Source organism: Eptesicus fuscus, chromosome 8 (genome assembly GCF_027574615.1).
Source record: "Eptesicus fuscus isolate TK198812 chromosome 8, DD_ASM_mEF_20220401, whole genome shotgun sequence".
Taxonomy (NCBI): domain Eukaryota; kingdom Metazoa; phylum Chordata; class Mammalia; order Chiroptera; family Vespertilionidae; genus Eptesicus; species Eptesicus fuscus.
This window is the reverse complement of record NC_072480.1, coordinates 14112764-14135194: the sequence shown is the minus strand read 5'-3', so window position 1 is coordinate 14135194 and position 22431 is coordinate 14112764.

Below are 22431 nucleotides of genomic sequence, written 5' to 3'. Positions count from 1 at the left end.
AGCATAGTACCTCTTCATATGTATAGATCATATGTTATACTAGGCACTTTATTTAGCTGTCACGTTTCAGAACAAACCTAGGGAAGACTCATTTTGCAGATAAGAATACTAAAGCTTGAAGAGAAAAAGTAACCTAAGATTACCCAGCTAACAAGTAATGGATCTGGGATTCAAATTCTGATGTATCTCACTAGACACTCTGAAGTCTACCATGACCATACACTCAGCTCCATTGACATACAACTTGTCCAGTTACATTGGGCCCTGTGCTCAGAGGGCCTCATTTTTGTTGAGTGCTCTCTGTCACTGTCATGAAATTCTTAATAATTTTTGAACAGGAGCCTCACATTTTCATTTTGCACTGGGTCCCATAAATTAAGAAGCCAGTCTTGACCTCCCTATTTCTGTCAAAAATTAAAAATGGCCAGTCACTCCATTTCCTTTGGCAATTGAAACATATTGAACTCGTAGTCATTTAGGAAAAAAAGAGCATTTAAAACAAATCTGTGAACTTGAAGATAGGTTAAAATCACCCCATCTGAAGAACAGAGGGGTCCAAATCAAAAGGTTCATCATGCATGTCATTGGAATTCCAAAAGGAAGAAGAAAATGGGGTAGAAATATTACTTGAATAACCATGTGCAAAAATGTCTAAATTTTGGTGAAAGGTGAACATTTAAAATTAAATAAGTTCAATAAACTCCAAGCAGGATAAATACAAAGAATACAACTGCACAGCAACTCATACACTGTTATCATGACCAGTCTTCACATCCAGTTAGCCTGAGGGACAACCCATTCACTGACATGCCAACAGCCATCAAGACTCAGCAACAGCAGGAGGACACACAGCCCACACAAGAGACAATCCTGGAGCACCCACGTCAGGTGATCAGAGAGACTGTGCCACTGGGCCCTGTAGGATTCCTACCACATAAGCCACCCTGCCAAACACACAGCTAACGTCATACTCAACAAGGAATAGCTAAAGTGTTATCCTTAACATCAAGAACAAGACAAGGTTGTCCACTTTCACCACTTTTTTTCAACACTAGAGGCCTGATGCACAAAATTCATGCAAGTGTAGGCCTTCCTTCCCCAGGCTGCCTGCACTAGCTTCCCTCTGGCATCCGAGACCCAGGTTTCCCTCCAGCCCCCGTCAGGCACCCAGGACCCGGGCTTTCCATGCAGCCCTGGCTTCATCCGGAGGGTTGTCTGGAAGGACATTTGGAAGGATGTCTGGTCTAATTAGCATATTACTCTTTTATTATTATAGATAGTACTAGAGGCCCAGTGCACGAAATTCATGCTCTGGGGGGGGGAGGGGTGTCCCTCAGCCCAGCCTGCACCCTCTCCATTATGGGACCCCTCGGGGGATGTCCATCTGCCGGTTTAGGCCCGATCCCACAAACTGACAGTTGCACATCCCTCTCACAATCCGGGACTGTTGGCTCCTAACTGGCTACATGGTTGCCCCTAACCACTCTGCCTGCCAGCCTGATAGCCCCCTAACTGCTCCCCTGCTGGCCTGATTGACACCTAACTGCTCCCCTGCCAGCCCGATCACCCCCAGCTGCCCTCTCCTGCAGGCCTGATCACCCCCAACTGCCCTCCCCTGCAGGCCTGGTCCCTCCCAACTGCCCTCCCCTGCCAACCATCTTGTGATGACATGAGAGCGGCCATATTGTGATGACATGGGGCGGCCATCTTGTGATATGAGGGCATGAGAGTCAATTTACATATTACCTCTTTATTATATAGGATTGGAAGTATTTTCCATAAAAATCAGACTAGAAAAAGAAACAAAACACATCCAAATTGGAAACTGTCATTTTTTGCAGACTACATGACACTGTATGTAGAGAAATCCAAAATTTCCACTAAAAATCTATTGTAACTAATAAGTGAATTCAGTAACCTATCAGACTACAAAATTAATAAATCAGTTGTATTTTTATACACAAATAACAAACTATCAGAAAGAAATTTAGAAATCAATCCCAATTACAATTGCACCAAAAATAACTAAGAATAAATTTAACCAAGCAGGTAAAAAACTTGTATTTGGAAAATCATAAGTTCAAGAAAGAAACTGAAGAAGATACAAATAAGTAAAAGCATATACCATGCTAATGGTTGAAATAATTAACATAATTAAAATGTCAAGATTACCCAAAACAATCTATAGATTTAATGAAATCCTTATCAAAACATCAATGGCATTTTTCACAGAACTAGAACAAATTATTCTAAAATTTATATGGAACTATAAAAGACTGGAATAGCCACATCAATCTTGAGAAAAAAAGAACAAAGTTGAAGTTATCATGCTACCTGATATTGTACTATACTATAAGGGTATAGTAATCAAAATGGCATGGTACTGGTATAAAAACAGACACATAGATCAATGGAACACAATAGAAAGCCCAGAAGTAAACCCACACCTACATAATCAATTGATCTATGACGAAGGAGGCAAAAATATACAATAGGGTAAAGACAGTCTATTAAATAAAGGATACTGGGAAACCTGGACAAGTATATGCAATAAAATGAAACCAGGCCACCTTCTTACACCATATCCTATATAATAACAGAGGAATATGCAAATTAACTGGGACGCCATAACGTCACAACCAAACAGCAGGGACCTGAGGCTGCACGGTGCCTGGCTGCGGCGAGGGACCTCAGGCCGCACCCCCCTGCCCCACAGGGCTTGATGGGAGACCTCAGGCTATGCCCCTTGCCTGGCGGGGCTTGATGGGAGACCTCAGGCTGCACCCCTCGCCTGGCAGGGTTTGACAGGGGACCTCAGGCCATGCCCCCCACCCCAGTGTCAGGCCAGGAGACCTCATGCCATGCCCCGCACCCCCGCCCCAGCACTGGGCCAGGGGACCTCAGTCTGTGCCCCCCGCCTGATGGGGCTTGACAGGGGACCTCAGGCTACACCCTCCCCCCCACCCCCGGCACCAAGCCGGGGGACCTGAGACTGCATCCCCCACCAAGCAGGGCTTGATGGGGGACCTGAGACTGCTCCCCCTGCCTGGAGGGGCTTGACGGGGTTGGGGCTGGCCAGGTCTGGGTCTCCTGTGTTTTCAAAGTGCATGTGGGTGGTGGGCAAGGACTTGACTCTAGGTCCCATGGCACACCCCAGACTCTGACAGGAGGGAGATTTTGTATACATTTTACTAATTTTCTTTCATCTCTGACACTTCTATTATAGAGAAAGGGCAAATAGCAATATTAAAATATTTCCTTTAATTAATTCCCTTTTAATGTGCACTAATTTTGTGCACCAGGCCACTAGTTAAAGAATAAACTCAAAATGGATTAAGGACTTAAATGTAAGACCTCAACCCATAAAACTCCTAGAAGAAAAGCTAGGCAGTAAACTCTCTGAAATTGCTCTTAATAATATATTTTTATATAGCTCCTCAGGCAAAGAAAACAAAACAAAACAAAAGAATAAATAGTACTACATCAAACTAAAGAGTTTTTACACAGCAAAGGAACCATCAACAAAATAATAAGACCACCGACATATTGAAAGAAGATATTCACCAATGATACATCCAATAAGGGATTAATATCCAAGATTTATAAAGAATTCATACAACTTTCCACCAAAATAATGTTTACAAAATGGACAGAGGACCTAAATAGACATTTCTCCAAAGAGAACATACAGATGTCCAATTGATATATGAAAATATGCTCAACATTGCTAATCAGAGGATAAATGCAAATTGAAATCAAAATAAGATGTCTCTTCACACCTGGGAAAAGTACAAAGAAAAAAGTGTTGGGAGGATGTGGCGAAAAAGGACTGCTCATGCATTGTTGGTAGGTTTGCAAATTGGCAAAGCTACTTTGGAGAACAGTATGGAGGTTCATCAAAAAATTAAAAATAGAATTACCATATGACCCAGAAACTCTGGGTATCTATCTGAATAAATCAAAAACACTAATTCAAAAAGATGTATGTATACCCCTACAAGGGTTCATTGCAGGATAATTTAAAACGCCAAGAAATAGAAGCAAACTAAGTGCCCATCAATAAATGATTAGATAACAAAGAATTGGTAAAGAAATGGTATCTGAGGTGTGCTTTGCTTCCAATTTAAACCCATTTGGTGGTTTCACATAGTTTATAAGTTTGAGTACAAAATCCTTAACATGCCTACATATATCCTCTTTACACTTCTCTGTCCTCATTTTGGGCATTTTGCAGTAGGCACCCTCCAAAAATAGGACACACACACACACAGACTACTCTGGCCACACTGGCCTTTTTGTCCTCTTCATCATGTTCCTTCCTGCCTGTGGCCATACCTGGCCAGCACCTTCTTCCTGGAGTGCTCTTTCCTTATTTCCTCTTTTCCTCCCATCTCCCACTTCACCTAGTCCAATCCTATTCATTTTTCAGGCTCAGATAAAGGACTTCTTTCTCAACAAAGGGTAAGTCTCCTCCGCTCCTCTTTTGAGACACAAGACACAGTAGTAATGACACATTTGGCCATAAAAAAAGAATGAAATCTTACCATTTGAGACAACATGGATAGACCTAGAGGCTATTATGTGAAGTAAAATAATCAGAAGGGGAAAGAAAAATACCATATGATTTCACTTATATGTGGAATCTGAAAAACAAAATAAATGAACAAACAGACACAGATTTATAGATTCAGAGAAGAAACTGATGGTTACCAGATAGAAGGGGGTTGGAGGGCTTGATGAAAAAACGAAAGGGATTAAGAAGTAAAAATGGGTAGTTACAAAACAGTTACAGGGAAATAAAGTATAGCATATGGAATATACTCAATAATATTGGAAATTTATATAAATGCAATAATGCATGCAAAAAAAAAGCTAGATGAAGGGCCAATATGCACATGAAAAAGTATTCAACATCATTAGTCATTAGGGAAATTAAAATTAAAATCACTATACTACTACAAACTCATTAGAATGACTAATATTTAAAAAGAAAACTGAAAACATGCATTGTTAATGAGAGGGTAAAATGCTACAAAAAGTTACAAGGTTTGCCATTTCTGATAAACCAAAACATATACCTATACCATAACCAGTAATTCTACTTATGAGGATATATATTTTTATATATTTTCCCAAGAAAATGGAAATATAAGCCCACACACCATGGTGTACATGAAATTTAATTGCAACTTTATTCATAACAGCCATAACGCAGTAAACAACCTAGTTGTCCATCAGTAGGAAAATGACTAAACAAACTGGTATATTGATAAAAAGGGATGCCACTGAGCAACTAAAAATGAAAAACTACAGATAAATGCAACAATGTGGTTGAATCTGAAACATTGTATTGAAAGAAAGATATCTTAAAGTACATATTTTATGATTCCCTTTGTATTAAGTTCTGGAAGAGGCAAGATTAATTTGCTTGGAAGAAAATCAGAACACAGGTTTCCTCTGGAAATATGGGAGGAGGGGTTTCCTAAGAAGGGGTGTGAGAGAAATTGTTGGTATAATGGTCATTTTCTGTATCTTAATGGTGGTTTGGGTGACACAGGTGTATGTTTTTGTCAAAATTCATCAAATGGTGCCCTTAGGATTTATGCATTTCATGCTATGCAAATTTTATTTCAGAAGAAGGAATAGCCTAAACAAATATCAAACTCCTATAAATGAGTAATAACTCTGGTTAATTATGTGCATACTGAAATATTTATAGGGCAATGGACTCATGAATGCATCTTACTTTGAAGTGTATCCAAAAATTGATTGATAAATGAATAAAATAATTAATAACTGAATAGATATAGATGAAGCAATGTAACATTAATTTTAGAATCTAGATGGTGACTTTTCACTGTAAAATTGTTTCAACTTTTCTATATGTCTGACATTTTTCATAATAAAATGTTGGGAAGGGGGACCTCAATAGTAACCATTATAATTGTTTAGAACCTAGGTCCACAAACGATTATTTAAAGAGGAGTATTTTATCACTGACATTATTTAGAATTGTCAGCACATGGTGATAATAAAAAGCAGGCCGACTTTCAGTTAGGTTTATTACTGTTTTTAAATTCTAAACAGCAATGCGCAGCCTTCTTGCCTGCACCCATTGGCAGCATGGCGGGGGGCGGGGCGGGGGAAGGAGGGGGTGAGAAGATCCTCCAACTACAATGCCCTGGGCACATGGTTAGTGTCATAGAGTTGGAAAAGCATTGTGACAGGAATCAACGCTAGATCTGCCTGATTCCAAATCTCCATCCATGCCAATAAACTCTTTCCATGTTACTCTGCCAGCTATGCTTCAAATTAGATAAATATGAAAAAAAACATAATTCTTGCCTACAAGGAGATCATAGTATGGTGGAGACAGATCCATACTTATGTGTTTCTAATACAAGATGAGTATTGAATATTTTCAAATAACATGTTGGAGGAAAACGGGAAAGTTTCTCAGAAGAAATGGTATCTGAGGTGTGCTTTGCTTCCAATTTAAACCCATTTGGTGGTTTCACATAGTTTATAAGTTTGAGTACAAAATCCTTAACATGCCTACATGTTAAGGATTATAAGTGTAAAGAGGATCTTTCCTCTTTACACTTCTCTGTCCTCATTTTGGGCATTTTGCAGTAGGCACCCTCCAAAAATAGGACACACACACACACAGACTACTCTGGCCACACTGGCCTTTTTGTCCTCTTCATCATGTTCCCTCCTGCCTGTGGCCACACCTGGCCAGCACCTTCTTCCTGGAATGCTCTTCCCTTATTTCCTCTTTTCCTCCCATCTCCCACTTCACCTAGTCCAGTGGTCGGCAAACTCATTAGTCAACAGAGCCAAATATCAACAGTACAACGATTGAAATTCTTTTGAGAGCCAAATTTTTTAAACTTAAACTTCTTCTAACGCCACTTCTTCAAAATAGACTCGCCCAGGCCGTGGTATTTTGTGGAAGAGCCACACTCAAGGGGCCAAAGAGCCTCATGTGGCTCGCGAGCCACAGTTTGCTGACCACAGACCTAGTCCAATCCTATTCATTTTTCAGGCTCAGATAAAAGACTTCTTTCTCAACAAAGGGTAAGTCTCCTCCGCTCCTCTTTTGAGACACAAGACACAGTTGTAATGACACATTTGGTGTTATCTGAAGCCGTATTTAATTTGTTTCAATAAATATTTGTTGAGTGGAATTGAATGACTCAATAGATGAATCCATAAATGAAGGAGGGGCAGGGCTTTAACACCCAGTTATAGAATGGAGATGGAGGGGAATACTATCCAGAAAGAGACAAAACCTCCAGCCAAGGTCCAGCGGGAGGAAGTATGAGAAAAGATGCTTGCTGAGTACTTTCGAGATTGAATTTTTTTAAAAGCGGAATTTTAAAAATCAACTGTCAAAAGGCTTGTGTGTTTGTCCTGGCTAAGGACCAGACATGAATTACGTTTTGTAAGATTCAGGTAGGTTACAGGAATTTGGGAGAGTCTGGAAGCTTTCTCATCATCTCTGTCTCTAACTAGAGTTTCTGGGGGCCGCTCCTTTTCTACTGTATCTAACAACTCCAGGCAGACCAAAGCCAGTGGTCATATCCCTGGGAATATTCACTTTTTCATTAGTAGCCCAATCCTACCTAGACTCTTTGGGGCAAATGCTTAGATACGAGGGGACACTAGACTCTCTCTTCAGGGAATGTGGGGCTTCCCCAAGAAATTATTCTGGATGCCCAGCACTTCTTATTAAATCAACAACTGGCAAATGGTATGGTGTGTAGAGAGGTGAATTCGGCCTTTTTTATTGATTTCTGCTCCATGCCCTTAGTCCTGTCAGGAACGTGGAAGTGCACTCAGCAATTTTTAAAAATTATCTTTATTGTTGAAAGCATTACAGATGTTCCCTTCCCTGCCCCCCTCCCATTGACCCTCTCCACCTAGCTCCCGACCCCTCTCCAGGCCTTCTCTGCATTATCTGTCCCTGGGCTATGCATATATGCATATAAGTTCTTTGGTTAATCTATTTCCCCATCCCCTTCCCTCTGAAATACATCAGTCTATTACATGCTTCAGTGTCTCTGGATCCATTTTGTTCATCAGCTTATTTTGCTCATTAGATTCCCCATATTAGTGAGATCATGTGATACTTGTCTTTCTCTGACTGGCTTACTTCACTTAGCATAATACTCTCCAGGTCCCTCCATGCTGTCTCAAAGGGTAAGAGATCCTTCTTTTTTACAGCTTCATAGTATTGCACTGTGTAAATGTACCACAGGTTTTTAATCCATTCATCTACTGATGGGCACTTGAGCTACCCCATTATGCTCAATTAATATTTGACAAAGTAGGTAAGAGCATACAATGGAGTAAAGATTGTCTCTTCAATAAATGGTGTGAAATAATGGACAGGTTGGTGAAGGCCTGGGGCAGAGAAGGGAGGGTGGGTTAAAAGGGGTCAATGGGAGAAAAAGGGGGACATATGTAATACTTTCAACAATAAAGATTTAAAAATGTAACTAGACCACCAACTTGCACCATACACAAGAATAAATTCAAAATGGATAAAAGGCTTAAATGTAAGTCATGAAACCATAAAAATCCTAGAAGAAAATGTAGGCAGCAAAATATCGGACATCTCGTGGAGCAGAATTGTCACTGATACATTGCCTGGGGCAAGAGAAACAAAGGAAAAAATAAACAAATGGGACTAAATCAAAATAAAAAGCTGCACAGCAAAAGAAACCATCATCAAAATGAAAAGGGAATCCACTGTATGGGAGAACATATTTGCCAATGATACACCTGATAAGGGGTTAATCTCCATAATATATAAAGTACTCATACAACTCAACAAAAGGAAGACGAACAATCCAATTAAAAAATGGGTAAAAGACCTGGGTAGACACTTCTCCAAAGTGGACATACAAATAGATGGTCAAGAGACATAGGAAAAAATGCTCAATGTCACTAATCATCAGAGAGATGCAAAGTAAAACGACAATGAGGTACAATCTCACACCTGCCAGAATGGCTACCATCAATAAATCAACAAACAACGTGCTGGTGAGGATGTGAAGAAAAAGGAACCTTTAGTGCACTCAGAAATTTAAATGTTCCTAAAAGAGCTTGAAAATATATGAAGAATTTTATTCTACAAAGTTGCTCACACATTTCCCCCTGCACTATTTAGGCTTCCATTTATTGATCCCTTGGTACATTCCATTCTAAAAATGCACAAATAGGAAAAGGATGGATACTAAAACAGTGTACACAACAACCCCAAATCATAATAATGTAACAGTGAACCCTTCTCTCAACATCTGGAGTCCCGTGGGCAACTTTTCTAGTAAAGGAAATCAAGAAGTCATTTTAAACCCATGCCCACACAAAGATTCACAAACCATAGGCTTATTTCTTTCAGGCTTTTCTGAGGTTTCTCTGTGACTAAGTCTGAATTTCAATGTTACGGTGTGCATAAAATTAGGATTTTAGACTAATGGAGTTTTGCCTACTCCCATGACAGACAAAACAGGCACTGCTAACCATTCACATAATTATTTGCAACACAGTATACCTAGGCAGTCACTACCACTCAGTTGGAGATTGCACATGAGTTGAAATCCATGTGCTATCCTGGAACTAGGAGATGTCTTAGGATTCTTATAGGTGATCTCTGAAAGCTGCAATTCTAGAGCATGCCTATATGAAGCAATAGTCTCAAATACAGAAGCACATCATTTTACAAACTTTCAGCTTAGGAACTTTGATCGATACAAACAAGCAAACTAGAGCAAAAAAAAAAAAAAAAAAAGCTATAATTCTATTAAGAACCCTACATCACTTTGATCTTACAAGTAAATGGACATCCCCAACCTTTTGTGGACCTTGCTGGCTTGTAAATGGCATCTATACACCTCGTTTTTCCTTTCCATTTCCCTCCCCAGGTCCTCAATTCTTTTTGAAGTGATAGAATAGCCTTGTCCACTTTAAGAGCCTCCCCTCCATGCACTCTGGGCAGCAATGTCCCTGGTACCATCTGCTCCCCATCAAAACCTCTCTAAGGGAAGATCTAATAAAGTCAGCCAAACTGAGGTATAGATGATGGCTAAGGTCCAAATGATCTTTGCCTCTTAACTTACTTGCATTTCTTTAGGAAAAATATTCCAAGCCAAACGAATGCATTTCTAGTTATAAATTTTTTTTTCCTATTATAATAGTTAGAAAGTTCTTTGGGAGAAGCAGCAAGAAGTATGATCCTATCAGTCCCTCTAAATCAGATGTCCTCAAACTACGGCCCGAGGGCCACATGTGGGTGTTTTTGCCGTTTTGTTTTTTTACTTCAAAATAAGATATGTGCAGTGTGCATAGGAATTTGTTCATAGTTTTTTTTTAAACTATAGTCCGGCCCTCCAACGGTCTGAGGGACAGTGAACTCGCCCCCTGTTTAAAAAGTTTGAGGACCCCTGCTCTAAATTATCCCCTGAAGAGGATGCCTAATCCTCTTTCTCAAATGCCAGCTGTATTTCCACCTCCATATATATATATATACTAGAAGCCCGATGCACAAAGATTCGTGCTAGAATGGGCTTTCCTTTCCCTGGCTGCCGACACTGCCTTTGCACTCTGGCCCAGCCCCGGAGCCGCCTCTTTCCACTCCGGCCCCACCTTCCCACACTGCCCAGAGGCCCTGAGAGATGGAAGGTGGGGCAGAATGCCTGCATTGTCACCATGGCGATGACGCAAGCATCCTGCCCGCCCCCAGTATCTTGGTGCCTGTGTATGCAAATTAACCACAATCTTTGTTGGGTTAATTTGCATATCACTCCTGATTGACTGGTGGGTGTAGCGGAGGTATGGTCCATTTACATTTTACATGTTTGTCTATTATTAGATAAGATGATAGATAGATAGATAGATAGATAGATAGATAGATAGATAGATGATAGATATTTCAGAAAGGTAGAGAGAAGGAGAGAGAGAGAGAAACATCAATGGTGAGAGGAAATCATTGATAAGCTACCTTTATGTGCCCTGACCTGGAATCGTACCATGACCTCCTGGTTCATAAGTCAATGCTCAACCATTGAGCCACACTGGCCAGGCTCATTTGTTCTTTAAAAAAAACCTGGAGCATCTTCCTGAGATATGGCTTATAAACTACCTAAGCAATAAAGCCATGGGTATTTGGTAAAATGCAGATTATTGAGCTCCACCTCTGAACTAAAATTCAAAATCTTTCAGGGTCAGTCCCAGAAGTGTGCTGGGCATCAAGTTCCCCTTCCCCACAGGGGACTTTTACACACAAATAAATTTGAAGATAACTGTTTCAAAGCAAAGGCTCAGCAAATCTGGCTACACTTTTTCTGTTTTATTGCTATTTCTCAGAAAGTCTATAAACTGTCTAAAAGCAAGGACCATACTTTTAAGAATTACCCAGAGCATCTCTTACCTCATATTTTTAATGATTTTATATTTTGAGAAGTGCTTTCCCAATTAACATCACAAAAGAAATAGCATTATCTTATTAGAGATCATGAGAATTTAATGAAAACCACAGCAACTCATTGTTCTTTGTCCATTTTATGAACTTTTCTTTTCGTGTTTGCACAGTACATACATGCAAATAGTGAAACATAGCTTGTCTTTTGGTGCATTACTGTGATTTTATTATATATTGAAGCCAAAATAATTCCCTCCAAAATTGAAAATCAGAATCTCACATATAGAGGTTTACTTTCCACATAATTTCATGAGAACATCTATTCAGTTAAGTGAATTTAAGCAATATTTACTTTGCCCTAAGGTGTGTACTTAATATACTTAAATTTTATTTATTTTCTCAGGATCTCATTTTTTCCATTGGTAAAATAAGTTAAATAATGCTTGTCCCTTTGTAGGATTGGCAGGGAAATTAAAGTACAATGATATTTTTGAAGTTTTAGAACAGGAATAGTATTATACAGGTATATGAGTGTTTTAGAGCATCTGAAAAGAAATACAATCAATGAACTGATATAAGAGCAAGATTTAAAATGATTTGCCCTTTTTTGTGTAAAATTATTTATTGTTCTCCAGTGTGAATGATCCTCTTTGAAATTGAAGACTTTGGCTCTTGCTCTTTTTTTCTTCTTTTTTTTAAGTTCAAGAAAACCCTAAAATGACTTAAAAAATCACCCCAGATCTTTTAAAGATCAGGTAACATCATCCACTTTTCCAAGGAGTGCACATTTCTTGGGGAGAGGAACACCATTTAGAGGCTAACACAGGAAGCCACATTCAAGATTTGAAGGCTTTTTATTTGTTGAGTTTTACAGCACTGTTTTCCTCTGTGGGTTATGCCTGAAGAGAAACTCCCAATCCCAAGTCACCAAAATGAAGAAACTGCAAACACTGATGAGGTGGCTGAAAGATCAAGGGTATCCTTGGTCTGTATAGACCAGGGGCCAGTCAACTCTCTATAAAGGATCAAATAGGAAATATATTGGGCTTCGTGGGTCACGCAGTCTTTGTTGTAACTAGTCAACTCTGCTGTTGTGCGAAAGCAGATACAGACAGTAGGTAAGGGAATGAATCAAGATGTGTCCCAATAAAACATTACTTACAAAAACAGACAACACACAGGCTAAAGTTCAGTATAGACTGTGAAGCCCTTCTCATGGGCTGAGAAATACCCCAGCACTGGTGAAGCATGTATTTGGAGGTTCACGGTAGTCCAGGTGCACTCTCAATATTAGTCATACTGTAAAAGGTGGCAAAATCGTCCTACTTAAAGGACCACAGAGTAACCTGTTCAATCGTTTTACATATGGTTCGGTTGTTTTTCATAGTATCTAATTATTTTTTCCCTTTAAATATTCCTGTGGCTGAGAGGAGAGGACAGGAAAGGAGAAGGAGAGGAAGGGAAGAGGAACCGAAAAGACTAAGAAAACTCAATTATTGAAGGACATGTGCAGATTCTGGTGGGCAGGCCCTGTAAAGCCAGATCAAATTTGCTGACAGTGCAGCTAAGACAAAAAAGAAGACCAAAGAGTGTCTAGTGAGTGTCTTCAAATACCATGTGGAAGACTGAGCACGTGAGATTACAGGTTCAGAGTACTAGTACAGCCTGTGGAAGCAAACGGACCCAAGTTTTCAATCCCAGTTCTATTATTTACTACCAGGTTGATCTTGAGCATACTGCTTAACTTCCAAGCCCAGTTTTCTCATTTGTAAAGTGGAAATAGGGATACCTTTATTTGCAGGAAGCCTAAAAGGAATAAGAAGTATGTTGAACCCTTAATACAATGTAAGTGCCCAGTAAATGGAAGCCACTCTAATAAATGAAGTTTTGAGCAGGCAGTTCATATTCAGAGCAACTAAAAATTAAATATAATTAAGTCCTAGGTGAGTGAAGTACAAAGCAGTAAACTCAGCTTTGTATTTCCTTTCTAGAATTCTGTTTTCTAGGTCCATTTCTTTTTTATTCACCAAATACTTCTCAACACTTAATATATTCCTGACACTGTGCTAGTTTCTGGAGTTATAAAAATGAACAAAGGGCCATAAAAGGGCCTTAGTGGCTATCCTATTATGCTATTGTCTCTGAGCTGTACATCCACCTTTCTGTACTCTGCTTAGTGAGAATGGGGCTGACACTCTGGAAACTAGTATTTATCTCTGCCAGTTGCTCCTATTAGGCTCTGCCATGGTATGCTTACAGGGAGATGGACGCTGGAGGAAGGACAACGGGTAGATGCTTTTTACTCCATTTGCTTCATGTCACATCAGCATTGCCATCACATGGCTTCTTCACCTTGGCAGCAGCAACCACTTGCAGTGTTTCCACAGTCCCAGAGTCAGGTGCATCACTGCTTCTCCGAGATCAGAGCGGAGGGCTGGGCCACCCTCATAAGCCCCTCCTCTCACTTGTTAAACTTTAATAACACCAACCTCTTCCTTTTATTTCCCCAGTCCTATGGTTGGCAGCAACTTCCTGCAATTACTATCTCTGTTATGTTTCCCCCTTTTGCCTTTTTAGTTCTCCAACACCTGTTGAATTGTTCTTTATATTAAATTTATTCTGTTACAATCATTGTTGTGGTTTTTGTCTCCCGACTAGAACCTGACTATGTTTGCTGATTCGTGTCTAGCTCGCAAAGGTCTATTCGCAATTTCATAAATTTTGTATCACATCCAGGAAATACTAGTAGAGTCAGTAAACATACTTCTGTGGGTGAATAGTTTTAGACAAGGAAGGACACTTCTTTAAATACAACACTGTAAAAATAAAAAGTCAGCTTAAAATCAAATACAAACAGAGTGAAAAGGCAATCTATAGAATGGGAAATAATATTTGCAAAACATAAGGGATTAATATCCAGAGTACTTAAATAACTTCTACAACTAAACAACAAAGACAAATAAACCAATTCAAAAATGGGCAAAGGATTTGAATAGATATTTCCCCAAAGAAGATATACAATTGGCCAATAAGCACATGAAACTATACCCAATATCACTAATCATTAGGAAAATGCAAATCAAAATCACAGTGAGAAACCAGTTCACATCTAGACAGACTGCCTACATTTCAAAAATAGAAAATGGCAAGTGTTAACAAGGATGCTGAGAAATTGGGACCCTTGTGCACTGTTAGTGGGAGTGTAAAATGGTGCAGCTGCTATGGAAAACAGTATAGAGATTCCTCAAAAGCTAAAATAGAATTACCATATGTTCCAGAAATTCCACTTCTGGGGAGGTATATACCCAAAAGAATTGAAAACAGGGACTCAAATATATGCACCTATGTTCATAGCAGCATTATTCACAATAGCCAAAAGGTGGAAACACCCAAGTGTCCATCAACAGATAAATGTATATAAATGCAAAACAAAATATGGCATATACGTACATGAAATGGAGTATGGAATATTATTCAGCCTTAAAAGGAAAGAAAGTTTGACACATACTATAACAAGAATGAATTTTGAGGATATTATTCTAAGTGAAATAAGCCAGTCACAAAAAGATACATATGGTATGATTCCACTTATAGGAGGTACCTAGAGTAGTCAAATTCATAGAGACAGAAAGTAGAATGGTTGTTGTCAAGGGCTAGATATTTATCAACATCTGGTTGGTGCTCTCTGAAGAGCAGTGGGTTTCCTGGTTCTTTCAGTCTAACTAATAGGAAATAGAATGCGTAGATGTATTTGAGGAGAATTAAAATTAGAACAAGGGAAAGTAAACCAAAATTTTAATTGTAATTACAGCTAGGCAAATGTTATAGAGAGAATAAAACTGGAGCAATTTACTAAACATTTTGAAAACCATGATAAAGCCAACTTCAATATGTATTTAGGGATCTGTATTATTCAATAACAGGCCACTATACCAAGGTCATAGAGCAATATACTCCATCAAGTTAATATTGATCTGAGGACTTCAATTTCCTTATTTATATGATGTAGATAATAGCAGTAATTAGAATCAAGCTCTTGGAATAGTGCCTGGCATACACACTATATATTTGTTTATTTAATAGCAATTAACTGGTTAAGCACTTCATTTTACATCCCAATTTCATATTTATTAACTCATTTGATTCTTAAATAATTCTACAATAAAAAAAATAATAATAGCTCTCAGAATGCTAAAAGCAACAGCCACTCAGTTCAGTTGAAGCACTGTGGCTTTGCTGGCCTCACTGAACTTTACTTTATTTTCCTTCCAAATCAGCTATAATGTGGCTTTAGTCCCCATCAGGGGTGTCAGTTAATAAATTTACATTCCTGGTGCAATATACAAGCTTTCCAAATTCAGTAATTTTATTTAAATAACTAGAGGCCTGGTGCACAAAATTTGTGCACGGGGGGCGGGGGTGTCCCTCAGCCCAGCCTGCACCCTCTCCAATCTGGAACCCCTTGAGGGATGTCCGACTGCCCTCTAACAATCCAGGACTGCTGGCTCCCAACTGCTCACCTGCCTGCCTTCCTGATTGCCCCTAACCATTTCTGCCTGCCAGCCTGATCACCCCTAACCACTCCCTGCCAGCCTGATCAATGCTTAACTGCTCCCCTGAAGGCCTGGTCACCCCCAACTGCCTTCCCCTGCAGGCCTTGTCTCTCCCAACTGCCCTCCCCTGCATGCCTGTTCCCCCACAACTGCCTTCTCCTACAGGCCTGGTCACCCCCAACTGCCCTCCCCTGCAGACCTGGGCCCCCCCCCAATTGTCCTCCCTTGCAGGCCCAGTCCCCCCCAACTGCCCTCCCCTGCAGCCACCTTGTATCCACATGGGGGCGGCCATCTTTGACCACATGGGGGTGACCATCTTGTGTGTTGGAGTGACGGTCAATTTGCATATTACCTCTATTACATAGGAATTAGCTTATTCAGTAAATAGAGACATAAATTACTAACCTTTTGATATGTCCTTTCTCTCTAGATCTCAGTCACTTTTCAGTTACACCCATAGATATACACATCTCTTTAATTAGTGTAATTTCACTTTTTCTAGAAAACTTCTATTTGAGCCCACCAAATTTTCCACTGGATTTATCCCTTTATAGTAAACCTCTCTGCTCCCACCCTGATTTCCAGGGCCCTTTAAGCGAAGATTGGCAGGAAGAAGAAAAAAGGCAATCCTAGTAGATAGAAAAACAATAAATTTGACATCAAAAGAATCTATATTCAAAATAAAGCCTTGCCACTTAGCTGTAAGACTTTGGAAGAATTATCTAGCCTGTCCTGATGGGAAAGCATCCAGCACAGAGTAGAAAATAAGAACCAGAATGCATTATAGGTATTATTTCAAAGGAGATGACAGTTATTGTTGCTAAGAAAGGTAATCATAGGCGCTTAAACTGATGCTTCCTCAGATTAATTCTCAAACGACTATAGCTATGTTCTCTGTTGACAGGTTGAAAGGGGTCAATTTTACTTACACGCCTCATATGAAAATGTGAGGCATTCCATTCATGCTCTCAAACCAAGAAAACATTAAAAATAACTAAATAAAACTGCATATGTGTGCCTGGGCATGTAATATGATGGGTTTTCCAATCACAGAATTTAGAGGATGAAAAGGAACCTATAGATAGTCTCTGTCACCCACCTCATTTTGTAGGTGAAGAAAACCCAAAATGTCACAAAAACAGCTAAACCATTTACTAACTGGTGCCATGTGGCCACAGAATTCAGGTGTCATCGCTTCCCACGCCACCACCAGCTGTCCCACCTCTAGGGTCCTTGCTAGTCCCTGGAGCAGATCAGCCTGAGAGCCTGTGCTGTGGTGATTCTGCGAGTGATGCTTTTCTGTCCACACTCCCCAGGCCCGTTGCAGCTGGAAAGATGGCCGTGTTAAACTTGACTTACACGGTTGAATGAGACATTGTTTGATGGAAGTGTGTGGGCGGGGAGACTAACAACCCAGTTGCCAACGCTCAAGCAAACCTGCTCTCTTCCTCCCCCAATGTAGTTTGGGACATAATGAGCATGGCTTCCAATTTTCTTTGCAAATCAGCACACTGGTGACCATGGCAACTGGCATGCTCAAAGGAGGCCCTGTCAAGGGGCTTTCAAAGGCCTACAGACATTTGTGTGAGATGGGCACAGTCACTCTCGCCAGTGCTGAACGAACACCCAACGAGACCATGCTCCTCACAATGAAGCACATGAACATTTGTGTTTCATTAAACAGAAATTATTAAGAGTCCAATAGGAAGAAGAAAAGGGGCTGCTTTCTTTTGTGTGTGTGTATACAGCTGTGTTATGAAATAATAGAGAGAGTGCTCATATGAATAATGATTACACATGTGTGATCAATTTATTTCTTTTACTTTTTACATGGTCTCCTTGAACTGTTTTTTATTTTTTTCAGAAATCAATTTGGTTTCACAGCTGGCTAGGACAGGGGTCTTGACTGCTCCCTTCACACAACAGGACCCCAAAAGCACTTCTATTTAAAAGCCACCCTGGGTCATTAGTAAGTTAGACTCCGGGAAAATGTAAATGTTCTCTTCCTTGATGACGAAGGACATGAGTCTATTGGTTTGACTCCATTAGAGAGGAAAATAAATTTTGAAAAGTCAACGTCTAGAAATAATGAGTCACTAAATTAAAAAAAAATAGAATAATATAAATATGGCTTTTAGTGCAACTAAAGACAAGAAAGATTCACAAAATACGCCGTGTCCTCTTGTGACAGTCCTTCTTCAGGTCTAAACCCCCATCTTTGCGGGGGGGGGGGGGGATGTTTGCTTCACCATAGCACAGAGGGAAGCTGGTGCAAGAGGCTAGTAATGTTTTTGAAGAGGAGAGAAAAAAATGAATGTTAGATAGAACAAGCTTCTCAAGGTCTGGGCAGTTCTTACCAAATGTCATTCTTGCTAAATGTTAAAATGTAGCACAGTATTTTTCAGCTGTAGCTGTAAACAGGATGAGTTTGACAGGAACCCAACTAGATAAGTGTAGCTAGCTGCAAAGAAGAAATCAACCTGTAATTCACCAAACAGTGTATGGAAGCCATGGCTAAGCCTCCCTGGGAGGAGACGGAGCCAGGAGAGAGAGCATTGGATATGAATCCTGTCTCCTTTACTTGCAGCAAGTAAATAAAACTACCTTGTTCTTGAATGGAACACCCCAAGCTGTTTAGTAATAGGAAGAAGAAAAAGCAGAAATAAGAGGAAAAGAAAGGAAAGAATAAGGCGGAACAGAAGAGATAATGAGAAATTCCTCAATATGCTGATTGTAGATGCTTCATGAAACTGTAGTAATATCTCTTTCTTTAGGCAGGTCATCTAAATGTTTTTCTTAAAAGAAATTAACAACAAAAATGTGAGGGTGGAGGAACTAGTTGGGCTTCCAACTCAGCACCCAGATATAAACAAGCTGTACTTTAGTCATAAGAACCTTAAATTGAACAAACCTCTACTGATCACAACTCTTCCCTAATCTTTCACGCTGTTTTTTTGATAGATATCCAAAATGATTAGAGCTCCCTTTCGTTGTGGCTACATGGCATTTTGGAATTTCCCCACCTGCCAAACTCCCCAGAACTTTACTCTCTAAACTCAAGACCTCACACTTTAAGGTCAGGTCTGCTTCTCCTGGCCTGCAATGTGCATTTTTGTTACTGCAAACAACTTTTATTGTCCTCCAAACCTTTGTCTTTCAGGTGGAACTTTATTACAGGCTGGGTGAGTATGGAAATATTCCTCTTTGTAGGTATAATTATAAAATGGGAATTTTTATGTATTTTGTGGCATATCTCCAGCTCTGCAAATAAAGCAATGTGATGTTAGCAAAATTGCAGGAGCTCTGTGAGCACCTTTTAGGACCAGCTATTGGGGAGGGACGCCCATAGAGAAGAGAAGCTCTCTGGCCCAGATGATGATTCACACCTGAAAATACCAACTCCACCATGTCTTGAAACTATCTCTAGATCTTGCATCCAAATATAGTAAGTTGCTGAACTTGTATAACTGACTTGGTCCCCAATGTTTTTCCTCATTACTAAGATGTATTTTTAACCATGATGTGCAGTGAGTAACAAATGCAAGCAGATAAATGGATACGTTTTTCAATTGTGTGATTTGCAAGCTTACTGGTAACAGTGCTGAAGACAAGTTAAAAACATTTCAAGGTCTGTCTTCAAGACTGTGATACACACTGATCAAAGTGAGAAAATAATCAGTTAACTAAGATTTCTTTTGTCCTTATTTCACTCTTGTATTAGTTAACTATTACTGCCCAACACTTAGCAGGCAGTTTAAAACAGCAAACATTTATTATGTCACAGTTTCTCTGAGTCAGGACTCTGGGATCCACTAGCCGGAAGCCTCTGGCTCGCGGGATTGCATGAGGCTGCTTTTATGAAATGAGACTGGCAGTGAGGCTGTGGTCTCATCTGCAGACTCCAATGGGGAGGGTCCAGCTCCAAGCCCACTTACCTGGTTGTTGTTGGACCTCAATTATTTGTGGTCTGTTGGACTAAGGGCCTCGGGCTCCTATTGGATATTAGCTGAAGGCCTCCCTTCTAGCTGCCATGTTTTTAGTTAGCCCTGTGGAGATGATCACTGCCACATGAACCTCTCCACAGGACTAACTAAAAACATGGCAGCTAGCTCTCTCCAGAGTGAGTGATGAGAGAGAGAGAGAGAGAGAGAGAGAGAGAGAGAGATAATAATACAGAAGTCACATTATTTATAACTTAATCTCAGAAGCAATACTTCTTTACTTCTATTCTTTGAAAGTGAGTCACTAAGTCCAGCCCACATTCAGAGGAAATTACACAGGAGGCAGGGATAACTGGAACCAACTTCGAGGCTACCTACCACAGCCCTTATTTCTGAATATTGTCATGTGTAATCTATGGTGGGAATGTCTTGTACTAGGGCACAGAGACTCATGTGTTAATAGCTACTGCAAGCAAATTTGAGTTCCTTTGGAAATGTTTTGTATCAAGGAACTTGCAAACACATGCTTTCAGATTATTCCCTATACCCCTTCCTCTTCTTCCGCACTTTCCCCCAAATACATATCTTCCATTTAAAAGCCAATCTTTTAACTGAGGTTAGCGTTTTTAGGGAGTAAAAAACAACCCACCAAACAAACAAAAAGCCTGATTGACTTGATTCCAATTAGCTCTATGGCTTTGGTAAAATTATTTAACTGTTATGAGTCTTAATCCCTTCATCTGCTAAAAGAATGGTTTGAACCCAATGATCTCACAGGTCTCTCAAAGCTTTAGAAGTATATGAGATTGTGGTTTCATATGTGCAGACTTGGGATGAAATAAAATGCGTGACAGAAATAAGGACTTCAGAGGTCCATAGTGGAGGTTAAATGGATGAGTTTTGGGGATTTTATAAAGCACTTTGTACGTTGTAAAGGGCCTCACACATGTAAGTGTTTATTATTTATTTAGCCTTTATCATGAATGGGTCAGGGTAGAACAAAGAGTAATGAAAACAGTCTTACTACTCAGCCAGGGGGTCTCAGGTGTCACTCCCTTAGATCCATTTTCTCACAAACACACATCAGCATCAGGAAGGGAATAAGAGAGAGAAAAGTGACTTATCTCCTTTCTTTACACTGAACTCTTCCTTTAGTTCAAAATATCAGATTCACAGAGTGCTGGGCAGTCTGGAATTCTCTGACTTACCTATCTGGCCCCTAATTGCCACTCACATTTCTCAGGCTGCCTCTCCACAGGAAGAGTTTCTCTCCACTCTCCACTCCTGAAGGTTCTTTCTTCCCTCTGCTCTCTCTTTATTCCGCCTTTTGTCCTTTGCAGCCCTTTGCTCTGAGATCTCATTATCCCTTAGGCAGTGACTCCAGTGTGAATCATTTGTCAGTCTCAACTCCACCGGGTCACACAGCAAATTGCCAAATATGAAGGCTTCTACATATCCTTGAGTATAGATTTTATGCACAGAAAAGATCTTTCAGGGTTTTGAATGGTTTATAAAATACAGTATTAGATTTATTAAAAGATCAATTCATCCTTAAGATTTTTACTCCATTATATAAATAATATTATTTTATTTATAAGTCTTGCAAATTTTAGCAATCACTATTAAGGGTCCCTTGAATAATTTGGTCTCATTTTATAATTAATTAAACATCTTTGAATATTTTGAATTTATTTATGAATGCATGTATTCTTACGTATGTATTTATTTGTCTAATGACAAATCTTCCCATGCACTTAACTATTTCCTATAAATATAATCAAACAAGATTTTAAATGTTCCAATAAAATGTTCCAATATTGTTTACAAATTTAGTAAATATGTTAGTTAGTCAGTATAGACAAGGCTATGCTGTGATAACAAAATAAAACCTGAAGTTGTGATTGTTTGACACTGAAAAAAGGTCAACCAGAACACCATTAGCAGTAGTCTTTATTTTAAAATTCCAGGCATAAAAGTTCCCAAATGGGATTTCTAACTTGGAAGAGGAGGGCAGAATTTTTTGTAAGTTTACTAAGAGGGGATGTGCTGAAGTTCAGTCAGTTTCAGGAATGGGTGAATCTAGCAAAGTTTTCAGGAGTAAGAGGAATTGTTTCTGTGGATTAGCAGCCATGGTTTGAGCAATTTGGATTTTATCATGACAAGTGAAGAGGAACAGTCTTATGTGCAAGAAGGGGTGGCCACAGCTATGAGAGACACAGTGGAAAATTCTTTCATAGTCTCTCACAACACAATGCAGGTTTAGGTGGGTCGTGTGCAACTCACATCGCCCTCTTCCATCTGGTATCTACGTTAGCCGGATCACATTCTTCCAAGGTCACCTTCACAAGGAAAGAAAGAACAAAGGAAACCAGTCTACATTGACTGCTTCTACCCAGAAGTAAATAATAAATAGGCAGAGATAGTTTCATGTGAAATATGGATGATGCAGTTTTAACTCTAAAAGATTTCTGTATTTAGTTCTATGTCTTCCCAGACCTGTAGAATAACA